This window comes from Uloborus diversus, chromosome 10 (genome assembly GCF_026930045.1).
Source record: "Uloborus diversus isolate 005 chromosome 10, Udiv.v.3.1, whole genome shotgun sequence".
NCBI lineage: Eukaryota > Metazoa > Arthropoda > Arachnida > Araneae > Uloboridae > Uloborus > Uloborus diversus.
This window is the reverse complement of record NC_072740.1, coordinates 14,147,338-14,162,522: the sequence shown is the minus strand read 5'-3', so window position 1 is coordinate 14,162,522 and position 15,185 is coordinate 14,147,338. Positions and strand designations below refer to the sequence as shown.

The window sequence follows — 15,185 nt, the reverse complement described above, 5'->3', positions numbered from 1 at the left end:
AGATGGGCACCCCTCAAGTATCAATATTTATCTACCATTCTACATCATGTTAAATTATACTAGAAATGTTTTTTGTATAGTATTTAAAATAACTGTAAGAAAAAAAATTAGGCAGGGGTTCAGCATTTAACTTTTTAACCCAAGACACTGTTTAAGAGCACAGAGTTTCGTTCAAACCTTATAAACTCCGTGATTTTCACAAAAATAAAAAAATATTTTATTTTTTTACCTCTCAACTAAGCGTACTAAACATCGAAAATTCGAAAAATCAGATTTCCACAGCGGATGCAAAGAGATTGCAATCCCCAAAGTGAAGGAATCAAAAGTATAAAAACGGCTTGTAAAATAAATATTTTTGATAAAATTACTTTTGAATTGCATTTTAGAGTCTTATGATAAACATATCATTAATATCTGGACACAGTTGAAGCAAAAATAAATAAATAAATAAAATAAAAAATAAACCATCGATTCAGCATTTTAATTATTGAATCATAAAAGAAAATGGAATTCCCCTTTAAAAACTTGAAATAAGCTTTGTTACAAAAATAAAGAGACTTTTCATTTATTTGCATCCTAACAAAGCGAAGTTAGCTTGAAAAAAAGAATAAAATATGATTCTCATATCGGATGTAAAAAGATTGCGTTTTTCAAAATGTAGACATCTATAGAAAAAAATAACGGTAAATAAAAGTTTATTTAAAGTTAATTATCTTTCTTAGTATCGAAAAACCAAACGCATATAACTTTCTATCAAAATAACAGTTTAACATCGCACCACCAGACACTAAGTGGCGATAAGTTTAAATTTTGTAACCCTATCTGAAGTGATCACATCCGCCCCACCCATACTATCCTTTGCAGTTCTAAATTCATTTCGCTGTATATTATTGATGATTAAATCATGAGTGGGGAGAAAAGTGCTTACTACGCCTATTCAGAGAATGTTGACGCTTTTCCAAAGAAGTTTACAACAACACCGCTGCATAAAACAAACAAGCACAATTATAAACCTAACTGACTTTCAGCTGTTAATTTCTTTCAAAGAAACCAACAACAGGCATTATATTTATTTGGCGGCAGTAATTATTTATGGCTTGCAGGAGCATCACAAGAGTGCCGATTTTTTTTTTTTTCCTTTTGCAAAATTAGCTGATTTTGTATAAGTTGATTCCTCTAATTTAACTTTAAATATGCTGTATTATTTTAATATGAGATTTGCTCTTTCAATAAACAATTTGTGAAAGATCCGTTTTTGTTTACCAGAATTTTGTGAAGGGTCCGTTTTGGTTGATCGGATTTTTGTGAAAGGTCCGTTTTGGTTGATCGGATTTTTGTGAAAGTTCCGTTTTGGTTGATCGGATTTTTGTGAAGGGTCCATTAACGGACCCAAATTTGCTCTGGCCAGACCCCTGGTTAAAGCTGGAAAGGATATGATAAAACAAACAAGTAAAATTATTCATTATGTTAGTTATTTGTCCTTTCATCACAGAAACGGGCCGGGTTTTTTTTTTTTTTTTTTTTTTTTGTACACAGAAATATGCATTATTTTGATTTTAGATTTGATTTTTCAGTAAACAATTTGAAAAAGATTGCTCTGTTTTGGTTTATATGTGCAGTTGGCAGGCGAACGATCACGTGTGCCATCATTCTCTCCCTATGTCAACAGTTCATTGCAGACAGCTTTTCTTTCTCTGCCGGCAATCTTTTTTTTTGCAGACAACTTTTTTTTGCGCGCGCGGACAGATCTGTCCACAATAGGGTTTCGTTGTCCGTGACGATGTCGCCGTGTTGCGACGTTTCTGACGCTGGGAAATGCATAGTACATAAATATGAGATTTTTCCTTTATGGGTCATTCTCCAAAAAATGTAACCTTGAACGCAAATATTTTTCAATTTCGAAACCTTTTATTTCCTTTTTTTTTTCATACTTACATGAAAGTGTTACCTATGAGAAGCAACCATAAACAAAGGCCCAGCTAAGTTCCAATTATTTTACTCAAAAATTAAAAAAATTAAAGTGCCTTGTTCACGGAAATGAAAAAAAAAAAAACTTTTAATGTTTAAAAATCGAGGCCAATTTAATATCAAAGCCTTTGTAATTTTGTTAATTGTGCAAACAATGAGCTATATTAACGATTAGTGGGAATCTAATATACAGCACTCTTAATTAAAGTACGGCTTAAGTAGTAGTTATCTTTTTAGTTCAAATGTGTTAAAAAATAGTAAATTCAGACTATACTGGCAATTTATAATTTTGGAAGAATGCCTAAGATTGTTGTATTTCCTTTCCATCATTTATTTTCACCTGAGAAATAACGACATTGATAAGGTCTGTCACGGAGGTGAGATTCCCGGAGGTGGGGAATTTTCCATTAGTGTTGGCCAAATGGATACATTTTTCAGGGAATTTTTTTTTCCCTTCGTTTCTACAATCTGCACATATTAGGCATATGAAAACAAGTTCACTTTTTTTCTACATTAATTTACATCCACGAAATTCAAGTTCACGGAGGTGAGAAGTCACAATAACCACACTAAGTTTTTCTAACACAAAATCCTTTTTTTTTAAACAAAAATCTCACAAATTCTTTATGGCTGAAAATAAATAAGGGGCCCCCCTTATATCATGGAAAATTAAATGTTATGTCATTACTGCCACGTGTTAATGAAGAATGGCATTTAGTGTTTAGGTAATGGAGGTGAGAATTTATTGTGTGACATAATTCCTTATCCTTCTAAAACACTATATAAAAAAGTTAAATATACTTAAACAATTAGTAGGTATTTGAGACACTTGTGAAATGAATAATAAATAAGTATATACTTTTAATTAAACAAGTTATTAAGCAACATAAACAGTCGCAAAAGGTGTGTGACATGCCACGGAGGTGGGAATTCACATGTTGTGAACCAATAATGTACTAAAATAAGAACTATTATTAAAAAATTGTTGGCAGGTTTAAATAGATATATTTTGATGAAATTAAAAAGCATTGTTAAATGAATTGTTCCTTAAAGTTTTTACTGTAAAAGGTGTGTGACAGAAAAGAAAGTTTTGAAGAATAACCCTTATATTGAAATACAGCATGGGTGGCTTGTAAAGAATATATTTAAAAGAAAACAAAACATCTAAGAAAATTATTACTACTGAAAAAATCGAAATTTCTCAGATCTGTTAGTGGTCATGCAGAAAAGTTGTGAACTGCCATCATTAAAATGTGTGAGAAATCTTAAAACTTTCAGTTGATATCTTCAGTCACCTCAGTGGGACGAAAGTTTCGAAAATTGGACTGAAAATGATCAAATTAGAAAAAATAATAAATGATACCAGATATTGTCGTAACTGCCAACATGCCAACATAAACATTTTCACAATGTACGTAGTTGGCTATATTTCTATGCTTTTTCGACCACTATAAAGCAAAGTACGCTTTTTCGACCATTATAAAGGAAAGTATTATAATATTTTCGAATCTGTACTTTTACAAGCAAAAAATTAATAAATAGATTTAAAAATAAGTAAATAAATAAACTTTTATATCTTTGAACTTAAACTTTGAAAATTTACTGACATTGCAGCTTTCAAAAATTCTCAATCAAAAACTTGTTCAAAACAAGTTTTTCTGTAGACTTAAATAAAATGATAAGCTTTCTGCAAAGACAAATCCTAACTGGAAAATTTTCTGCAAATAATTATTTTGCCCAATTCATTCTTAATTTATATTAATATCTGAAAAAGGCAGGGAAAAAATCTTTAAAAAAGTTTAATTTCTTTTTTTTTTGCGATAACATATCTAGTTAACACTTTGCTTTTCATCAACTGAAGAAAACTGCCCTAACCATTCTTTTTTGCCCAATATCAATCACCAAACTTAGATAAAATGAAAAACTCTCTGCGAACACAAATCCTAGCGGGAATTTTTTTGCAAATAGTAATTTTGCCCAATTCACCCTTGAATAAAGAATTAAATAGAGTAAAAAGAAAAGCGCTTTAAATCATTTTTTTAAACAATAATATATAGTTTGCTTATTTTTCACCAACTGAAGAAAACTGCCAATCCCATTATTTTTTTTCACACATGTGCTTTGGTAGAAATAAACTGGGATTTTTTAAAATTTTCCTTTAAAAAAATAAAAACATTGGCAGATTAAAAAAAATTTCTGCAGAGCCAAAGTTTTCTGCAAACGCCGTTCGCGCGTTCGTCTATATTATGCAAGACTGGTTCTTACAGATTAAAATGTTCTCCATGCTGTTATCCGATAAAGAAGTCAGGTTATTTTTGTGAAAATATGATGTCTGATGTCGTTAGCTCCTCCATGTGCAATCTAGATATCCGTACTGCAAACTGAGCAAAATGCAAAGTGTGGTCCTTTTCGTGATTTGTGGATTACAGGATAATCTTTCGAGTAACATTCCAGAAATATCTGGTCATATTGCTGAGCTTTAGACATTTTAACTTAAATGAATAGCAAACTTCCAAACAAATCGCTGTGCGTGATAATAGCCAGACAGAATGCCTCATGCGTGATGTGTAATGCGCTCTTCAGTTGAACGTCACTGGAAAACCCCACCAATCAGGTTGGTACTTTCTTGCTGCTTGGCATAAACATATCGTTCTGTGCTGAATTGCTTTGCCAACCGAGATATCGTGCCAAACGTTGGCTTCAAATGAAAGTCTTTAGAAGCTGAGTAGCACAGAGAATAACAGAAAAGAATTTTTGCGCTTTTCAATATCGTTTACATTACACCTTTAAGGGTTGCACTCAGAAGGGCTGAAAGTAAAAGGAAACTTCAGCCAATCGTAATTTATCGTAAAATTAAAACCAAAAACCTAAAAATTGTACAAATCTGTTATTAGTTCGCACAATCGTACAAAAATCTTACAATGTAGGGCTAAATCGTACAAGTTGGCAGCTATGTATTGTTGATCAGTTTGGGGTAGTACTTAAAATAAAGGTCAAGATTCACGGTCTCCACTCGCCACGTGGCGACCTAGTTTGAAAAAGTGGTGACCTAAAAAAAAGTTCTCAGTTGCCACCCCCCCCCCTGTTGTTCCTAGAAAAAAAATCTTGGGATGAACAGGAATTAGGCACAAACTCAAGAGGAAGGAAGAAAATAAATCGCTTTGGAAGCATACCACCCCTGAGGCAAGGAATATCGTTTTTTGACCAGAACGGTAATACAGTTACGTGTGAAACATAGACGCCATACTTGGTCACTCACAAGATGGATAAAGGTAAAGTACTTAGGTTTGCAAAAACAAAGCAGGATTTGATGTTTATTCAAATGCAAACTAGTGAAAATAACACAAAATGTGCTGTAAGCATTTTATTTATCTATTTTTTATTATTTAAAAGTTTTCTTGAGAAATGAAAAATTTTGTATTTAAAATTTCATCTTATCCTTTTTGCATTGTACACTAATGTGCTAAAAGCTATAACAGTTCAATTAAATTGATGTTTCATGAGGATTTTACATTTTATAATTATTTTTATGCTACAAATTCAAAAACCTAAATCTTAATACTTAGTGCAGTCACCATATTTGGTCACTTTCAAGATAGAAGTAAACAAGATTCTTTAAGTGCCTAAGTTTCCAAAAATAGAATTGGATGTCCATTGCAATACAATCCAAACTATTGATAATTCCGCAAAATGTGCCAATTCCCCCCCCCCTTGAAAATGATTTATTTTCTTGAAAAATGCAAAATTTTTTCTTCAGAATGTTATTTTATCTGTATTGCTTCAGACGCTAATGTGCTAAAAACTGACTCTTTCATCGAAATTGTTTTTTGAGAGGTTTTCATTATTAAAATTACTTTCATATCTTAAATTTTTCTCATAGTCGCCATGTTTGGTCATTCGCAAGATGGAAGCAAACAAGACTATTTAATTGCCTAAGTTATCAGAAAACAGAATTGGATGCTTTTCTCAGTGCAAACTACTGAAAATAACATAAAAATGGAGAGAAGTTATGTTTTTTTTTAATTAGTTATTTTCTGGAAAAGTGAAATTTTATCAGCAAAATTTTTTCATGGATTTATTTATCTATTTATTTTTTTAAAAAATGCATGTTTATAGCTTTTAAAATATAGCTGTAAAGTTCTATTTATTTGTTTTTTCATGAAAGTAGTAAAACTCCTCTACCACAGTGGTGACCACCAAGTTTTTTGGGTCTAGTGGCCACTGGCTACTTAGAAATTTTCTGAATCTTCACCTTTAGCTTAAAAGTTGCTTATTTATAATAAATTTTAAACATAAAAAAAAATCAGAATTAATTTAATATCTTCTGTTGCCTCATCGGCATCAAAGTTTCGAAATTTTGATACTGTGCTGTATAACTGTTTACTGCTTGCATAATGCACAATAAAGGCAAACTAATTTCGTCATTCTGCCAAAAAAAGTGAAATACCCCTATTTTTTCCCTTCAGTTTCACATTAACGTGTTTGTGATATGATGCATACATACCATGGAAAATATCAGTCAATCATGAAAAATATGAAACGTTTTTAAAAAATGTAAGACTACTCTGAAAAATGTTCAGAACTTTAAAAATGAAAGCAAAAAAAACATTTGATATGGTACAGATGTGATATATCTGCTTGTAAATGCGGGTTTTTTAAGGAGTGTATCTGTTTGAAACAGTGGCAGGTTTTGGAGGTGGCTAAGATTGGGCTGTCCCAGTCAAAAAAATAGGGTGGGGGGGGGAGAGTTGACCGCCCCCCAATTTTTTCAAACGCATATAAAAATACACAGAAAGAGTGAGAGAGAAATTTTTTTTATTCAGCATCTTCTTCAGGAGCGAGATATTACTAGATTTAAATTTTAACACCATGAATTTAATTGTAAGTAGAATAGTCATAAAGAAATTGGAGGTTCATATGCTTCTCCCTCGGAAATTTTTTAAAAATCATGTTAAAAATGTATTTTAGACAATACTTGACACTGTCGGAAGAAGATGTTCAGAGACACTTTCCCTGTAGTTGATTGAAATTAAAATTCCGAAAAGAGTGAAGATTTTTTTGGGGGCTGGGGGGAATCTTCGAAATTGTAGATCTGAAAACACAGTTTCATACGAACTTTGATAGAGTTTAGGAGGAGAGGTTCGGGAATTTCCTCGGACATTTATCAAAATTGAAGTCTTAAAACTTGTAGAGTACAGACAATCTTTATAAACATTAATCGGCCCATGTGATTTTTCGACATTGGAGCTCTAGGAACGTAATTTAAAGAAGCAAAGTTTTCGGGGCTCTATCCCAGAAATCTTTTGAAATTGTAGCTATAAAAGCAAAATTTAAGAGTTTTTTAGTTATTTTGGCAAGAGAGATGAGAGACCTTCTCCAGAAACTTTTCATTGTAACTTTTAAAATATAATTTTAGACAATCTTTGGTAATGGGGAGGCAAGGCCGGATTGCGACTTAACCCCAAAAGCAGAATACTTGACAATGTTCTGCAACGAAAAATCATTTGACCAAACTTGTTCTGCATGTATTTAAAGCATTGTACAGTAGGCGCCGCTTAATGTGATCACTTTGGGACAAATACAATTTGATAACAATAACCGACTAATGACAATGACCGAAAAGAATCCAGGAGACGCAAAATAATGTAGTTGTTTTTTTAATTAAAAAGCATTTTTTTTTTTTGCAACTGCAAATTAAAATTACAATGACTCAACAAAACGCAGTTTTAAAATATAAATTACTAAATTAACAGAGTGTGAAGTATCTGAAGCATAAAAGGGAAAACTAAAATATGCAATTTCGAAACACATAGTAATCGGTGAAATAAAATATGACCGTTTACTCTCGCATCCTCTTCCCTGATTTGTAAACCAGTTTCAAAGCAGATTCAATTACCAGCATGGTTTCACTTGTTGTTTAAATTTTCATTTAGCTTTGCTTTGCTTTCAACGATTCTTTAAGAACTGTTTTGTCGATTCTTTAAGAACTTACAAAGTAACGGCTGAGAAACTTTTAACCGTGCTGAAGCATTTCTTTAACTCAGCATGGGTAAATTGTCCAAGCGTTTTAAATTGTTAATTTTCTCCGTGACAATTAGATCATGGCGCTCTTCCTCCACGGATAAAATGTTTGGCCATTTAGAGTGAAGTTTTTAAGGTAACTAGACAGGGAGAAAATGTCTTCTGCTTTACTAAAAGAAGGAACTTTATTTTTTCCAGAAGCTACATTAATTCTCTCACTCAAAGTGTGAGGAGTTCACCATCTGCAGCTATTGAGGTCCTACATCCATGTCTGCAACATGTCCAGCGATTGAAGTTTTTCATCTGCAAACAAAAGGCATCATACATTGAGTGGTCACTAAGAACCAACTTCCTGTTTTTTTTCTAGAAAAAGTTCCCATTGCTATTGAAAGCCACAAAATGCCACGCAGAAAGTTAGTCTTGTCAGGGTTTGTCTTTGTATTTCTGTTAATTGATGAAAAATATAGCGGGGAGAAATGTGAAAGTTTATGAAAAATTGATAACAATGAACGAAGAAACCGATTAAAATATCCGACATTTTTACCACATGTTAGTACACAAGTGTTCCTGGACTTTGTGATTCTGATAACATTAAGCGAATGATAACGTTAACCGTGATCACATTAAGCGGCACCTACTATATACACAAGCAACCAACGTGATCCCTTTTCCACATATCGGGAGCCTTAACTCAAAATCGTTTTATACAGCAGTTTTTTTTTCCTTCCAGTTTTTAAAATTTCGCTGTTGCTGTGCATTTCCGTAGAACCTAAACCGATTGAGATGCTCCAAAAATATTTTTTATGCTTTCAAAAATGCATAGAAAAAGCAAAGATACAAAATTTTATAAAAAACCAAACCTAGGTGTTTTAACCACGTTTTTTTTTTTTTTTGGTTAATTTTACATGAAATGAAGAAGCAATTAAAATAATGTTTATAAATTAAAAAAAACTAAAATAATAAATAAAATGAGTCGAGTTAGGGTAGCATATAATAAAACACTTCAAAACTTTCTAAATATTTGAAATATTTTCAGGATGCAAAAGGATTGAAATCTCAAACAAACAAGACACTCAATTTTCGGCGATGGACGTGTTTCAGTGTTGGCATGTTTCCAAAACATACGTTTATGGAGGAAATTGCAGTGGTGAAGATCGACTGGGAAAAATAAGGAAAACGGGAACCAAAAACGCTAGAAAAATCAGAATCTTCTCAGATTTAGAATATGAAATTTCGGCAGAAAAGCTGCTGAAACTGCTAATTTTCTACAAATATCTTCCAACTCAAGATAGAATTTTGCACAAATTCTGCAGATTTCATCAAGTTCAAAGCAAATCTAAAGTTCCTGCAGATGACTTGTCGAACTCAACATTTTTCGCGAGTTTTCCGTCAAATTATCGTAATTTCCGAGAATTTTAGATTTTCTTCTACTTTAAAGAAATCTGCGGAATTTGTGCAAAATTCTACCAGGAGTTGGAAGATATTTGCAGAAAATGTGCAGTTTCTGCAGAAATTTCACAGAAATCTAGAATTTCTGCAGAAAATTTGAGTTTTCCTCTCACATTTTGAGCAGAATTGTTCTGCAGCTCAGGCATCTGTTCTGCGACGTACGTCGCAAATTTAGTAGCATTCTGCTATGGGGGACTTAACTAGGCCCTAAGTTATTTCAGGCATTAAGCTTTTTTCATATTAATTTTTTAACGGAACCTTGTAAAGTGGACCAACATACCCCACGGGTGGGGTACGTTGGTCCGCCTGGTGGGGCACGTTATAGGCACCACATAACTCAAACAACATTTACTATAATTTTAGTGATAAGTCAGGGGTCTGTCCAGGATTTTTCACAGGGTCCGTTTTTTGTGAAAAATGAAATAATTTTGTGAAAAATGAATTAATTTTGTGAAAAATCAAAAAAATTCGCAAAAAAAAAAAAAATGTTAAAACGAACTTTTAGAATTTAGAGATGGCACAAACTGCATCAATTAAACTTAGAGCTGAGTGTTTTCCTCTTCTATGACGAGAAAATCATTCTGGATTTTTTTCTGATATTTGGCGGGGGGGGGGGGGGGGGCATCGCTCATTCAAGTATCAATATTTATCTACAATTCTGCATTATGTTAAATTATACTAGATATATTTCTGTACAGTATTTAAAATAATAGTAACAAAAATATAAATAAATAAAACAAAATTCAGAATAGAGTTCGGCATTCAACTTTTTGACCCAAGACACTCTTAAAAAGCACAGAATTTCGTTTAAAACTTATAAATTCCGTGATTTTAACAAAAATAAAAAAATATTTCAATTGTTTACCTCTTAACAAAGCGTAATAATCATCAAAAGTTCGAAAAATCGGATTCTCATAGCGGATGCAAAGAGATCGCAATTCTCAAAGTGAAGGCATCAAAAGTATAAAAACGGCTTGTTAACCCATTAAGCGCCAAGTTTCCCATTTTGGGAACCTTCAATTAAGATTTTTTTCTTCATCAAGTAATTAAGATATCATTTTGAAATTTTTTAAAATGAATGATAGAGAACCAAACTTCACTGGTATTTTTTTTCAAAAAGGTTTGGAATGTAAATTCTTTTTTGAAAAATTTTTAAATTTTGCAAAAAATTCTTGTTTTTGCATTACACGGGGAAAAAACTCCCTAAAAATAATAAATGCAAATGCAGGAAATTAGGAACATGGAATATGAAGTTCAATAGACCTTTTTTCAAATCACAACAAACAGGGCCCAAGAAAAATAATTTAAAGTAGTTTTAGAGGACTTTATTTACTGAAGTCCCAAAATGGGAGACTTGGCGTATTCTGATTAGCAGAGCAAGTCATGCCCAGTAGAAATCGTCTTCACCCATTTTGCATGAATGAACTCTCCCTTTTTTTTCCTCTTGAAGCCACAGCCCCCTTTGTAGTTTCTCATCGTAAACACTCTTTTATTGTTCAAGGTCAAGAGCAGGTGCTTTTATCAAAACAAGTAACATTTCATTCGTTTAGAAGAAAGTTCTGGAGAAACAGGGGTGCCAATACTCCCTAAGGAGGATGACGCATCTCTCTGAATTTCTACAGATCACGAAAGAGATTTAAGTAAAAGAAGTTCAAATTCCCTTTAAAACTATTCCTCCCCCCACCATAAAATAATTTTATAGCTCAGTCAGCTCCATGCTCCCTTCCCCCTTGAGGGCGCTCTCCCCTTCAATTAGAGAGGTTGAATTTCAATAGAGAAATTTCTTCACTATTTTTTTTTTTTAAATCAAAAATGTAGTAAGAATTTTTGACTTTGCTACGAGCTTCAAACACTATTAAAATAATATATTTTAGCTTAAAACAAGGAAATGAGTGCAGGATCACTTGTTTGTGAATCGTCAAATTCTTTTCAGATAGTTGAGAAAAAAAACTTTAATCGAAATCGTTTAGATCACAGATATAATGCGATAATTGTCTCACTTTATATTTTTTACCATTTATCGTAATTTGTTGGATGAAATCGGAGAAACTATGACCTTTGATAATTCCTCAATGCGAAGCATGCTAGACATTTATCTCTAAAAACATTATGATAATGAATAAATCATGTCATCAAACATGTTGTGAAGCAACCGAAATGTTAACTGCAAAAAAAACCCTTGCCTATAATAACACAATTACACCATCAGGGAGCCGAAAAATATCTTAGTTCCATTTTATAAGATACATTTTATATAGTCCTTCATGTCCTTTGTCATTTACCATTGCTCGATCCCCCCTACATGGTTAGTAGGAAAAAGCTACCTCTTCTCTTTTTGTGTATGAAAATCCTAAGGCTTTTTGCTAAAAGGTAGTAAAATGTGTGGGAAAAGTTCCATTTTGTACAAAAATGTATAAGAAAAAGGAATTCAACACGAAGGAAAACCAGACGCGGAGTGATGTAAGGGCATAGGGGGGGGGGAGACGTTCTTAAGGGCCCCAACGGCTCAAGAAATTGAAAATAACTAGCATACTAATACTTATTAATGTTGCAAATATACACTGCTAGCCTCTACGGCTAGCCTCTACGGCTGGCCCTCCACGGCTTTTGTTTCAAGGGGGCCCAAAATGTATAGCTTTGGGTGTCATGAAAACTTAAAAGTTTTACATTTTAAAGCTTGAAATATGTAAAATATGTACATAAAGTACCAATACCTAGCCATATTAATTACATAAAAACGATTTTAGGGCTTTCTAATTGGATTTAGCCAGAAATTATTCAAGTATCAACATGGTGGCAGGGATATGTATGTTTGTCCTCATTAAACGCCAAGTCTCCCATTTTGGGACCATACCATATCTCCTAACCTAATAAATATTTTTGCGAAATTTCAGCTACATATGATTAGAGATGTGTATTGAATATCAAAACACATGAAAACTTAAGTAATTTCAATGTGGTTCATATAGCGGCGCTTAATGGGTTAAAGAAATATTTTCGATAAAATTATTTTAAAATTTCATTTTAGAGTCCTATGATAACATATCATTAATATCTGTGGACACAGTTGACCCCCCTCCCCCCCCCCCCCCAAAAAAAATAATAATAAAATAAAATAAACCATCTATTCAGCATTTTTATTTTTGACTCATTACAGAAAATGGAATTTTGCTTTAAAAACTTGAAATGAGAGTTAACTCAGAGTAGAGACTTTTCATTTATTTGAATCCTAATAAAGCGAAGTTAGCTTGAAAAAAGAACAAAATATGATTCTCATATTGGATGTTGAAAGATTGCATTTTTCAAAATGTAGACATCTAAAGAAAAAAAAACGGTAATTAAAAGAGTTTATTTAAAGTTAATCATCCTTGTTAGCATCGAAAAATCAAAACCCATATAATTTTCTCCCAAAGTAACAATCAAACATCGCACAGAAAGTCTTTATAAAGGTTCAACGCCAGACACTAAGTGGTGATAGTTTTGAAGTTGGTAACCCTATCTGAAGCGATCATATTTTTTCCTCACCCTTACTATCCCTTTGCAGTTCTAAGTTCATTTCGCAGATATATATATTATTATTGTTTATTAAATCATGAGCGGAGAAAAGTGCTTACCAATGCCTTTTCAAAAAAGTTTACAACAACACCGCTGCTAATTAGCTGTGATAAAACAAACAACCATTATATTTATTTGGCAGTAGCAATTATTTATCACTTGCAGGAGCATCGCAAGAGTGCCGATTTTTTCTTTTTTTTCAAAATTAGCCGATTTTGTATAAGCTGATCCCTCTCATTTGACTTAAAAAAAGGTTCCAAAAATTATCGGTTTATACACAGAAATATGCGTTTTTTTGCTTTCAGATTTGCTCTTTCAATAAACAATTTGTGACAGATCCGATCTTGTTGATCAGAATTTTGTGAAGGGTCCGTTTTGTTTGATCGGGATTTTGTGAAAGGTCCGTTTTGTTTGATCGGAATTTTGTGAAAGGTCCGTTTTGTTTGATCGGGATTTTGTGAAAGGTCCGTTTTGGTTGATCGGATTTTTGTGAAGGGTCCGTTAACGGACCCAAATATCCCCTGGCCAGACCCCTGTAAGTACTATCAAACTTTGTAACTACCATATTCTCTTTTGTGTGTAGAGTAAAAAATAAGAAGTTTAAAAATCAATTATTGAATATTCATGAGACAATTAATGCAGGTTAAAGTTAACTAAAGATGCATTGAATGATATCTGAGAATGTAAAAGCGTTACTTCTTGAGCTTTGGAAGAAACACTTTTATTGGACTGGGGGTTCGGAAGGATAAGTCTTATATTACTTTTTTTTTTCAGTTACATCAATATTTCCTAGGGAGGAAAAGCTCTTTTTTTCTTAATTGCATTGCATGAAACAATTCCAAAAAGAAAAGAATCCTCTTAGACTAATACCATATATTTCAAAGAAAAAGTACACTAAAATTAACAGCTTTAAGTTAGCATGTCTTTGTGTTCTAAAATGAAAATTAGAAAATCTTACGTAAAACTATATTTTTGTATTCCTTTAATCAATTTTTTTTTCCTATGTAGAATGCTTCTTTAGCAAAAAAAAAAAAAAATATTTAATACAGGACCATAGGTGCTATTTGTAAGTCATAAAATAAAATAAAAAATGCTAATAGTATTGAAATAATTGAGAGCGGTCCAACGTGCCCCACCTCCTCCTACCTCCCTTCTGTAATCAGAACAACTTTGTTGAGGCACGTATAAATTACACACATTAAATGTGCTTTTATGCAAAATAGTGTATATGTCCGGTCAAAAACACAACGTTAACAATACATGAGTATACATCTAGTTTTAGCGAGAAAAGTAGCAAATAAGATCTTGATGTTTAACAAAATGAAATTATCTTAGAACTTGCAATTTTAAAATTTAGTTTTAAATTTTCGAAGAAAACGTTATACAATGCACGAAAATTCAAATATTTTGAGTGTTACTCTTTTGGATTGAAACTGGTTCTTTTCCCCAAACCGTCAGATTTTTTCCGCCTATTCTCCTCTACGCTAAACATAAACAAACAATTCGTGAACGACAGAGCACTTGCATAAAGCGGCAGCAAAGACGAAAGTACTCTAGGAATTTAAGCCCAAATAAGCACTTGTTTACTTACCAACACAAAGATCCAGGCTTAAAATTAGTGTGAGCGGTCTTCTCTAAGTATTCCCTTCTGAGACATCACAGGCAATGGTACTGGTAATGGTTTCTTGGCTTCCATAACTGGCTTTCTCCAGTTACTCATTAAGTCTATGAAATGATTAAACGATTTATCAATTTAAAATTGATTTTTTAGTTCAATAAAAAAACATCGACATCATATAAACAAAGCTTAAACAAAAGGATGAGATGGTAACGCATACGACGATACGAAACATAGATGCTATTTGCTAGGGATGGATGCCATCCAATGAATTGAAGAACCATAATTTAGATTATAACCACTGTGGCCGATCATCAAAGATTACGTTCGACGAGCACGACTGGTAGCGACCGGTTAGTTAATCACGTAACAGCTAATGATCACGTGCTCCAACCAACTAATCAACTGCTTAGAATGGCAACCGGTGTGGTAACCGGTTGATCATCGAACGCTGCGGTTAGTAACCGGTTACTTACCGGTATACCGGTGAGTTTTGTCGAACGCAAGGAAAAGGGGGGGGGATTACCATTCGTGTACATTAACTTATTGAAAGAAAATTAATTGCTCTCAAATT

The 15,185-nt window shown here is 32.8% G+C and overlaps 1 protein-coding gene across 1 annotated transcript in view; it reads right to left on the bottom strand.

Annotated features, from left to right (window-relative positions):
* The window catches only part of LOC129231377 (uncharacterized abhydrolase domain-containing protein DDB_G0269086-like), a 102,888-nt gene extending 88,046 nt beyond the window's left edge, over window positions 1-14,842 (bottom strand). The window contains exon 1 of the mRNA XM_054865673.1: window positions 14,585-14,842. The gene's annotated coding sequence lies outside the window, so the exon portion shown is untranslated. The remainder of the gene's footprint in view (window positions 1-14,584) is intronic.
* Window positions 14,843-15,185: the final 343 nt, after the last annotated feature.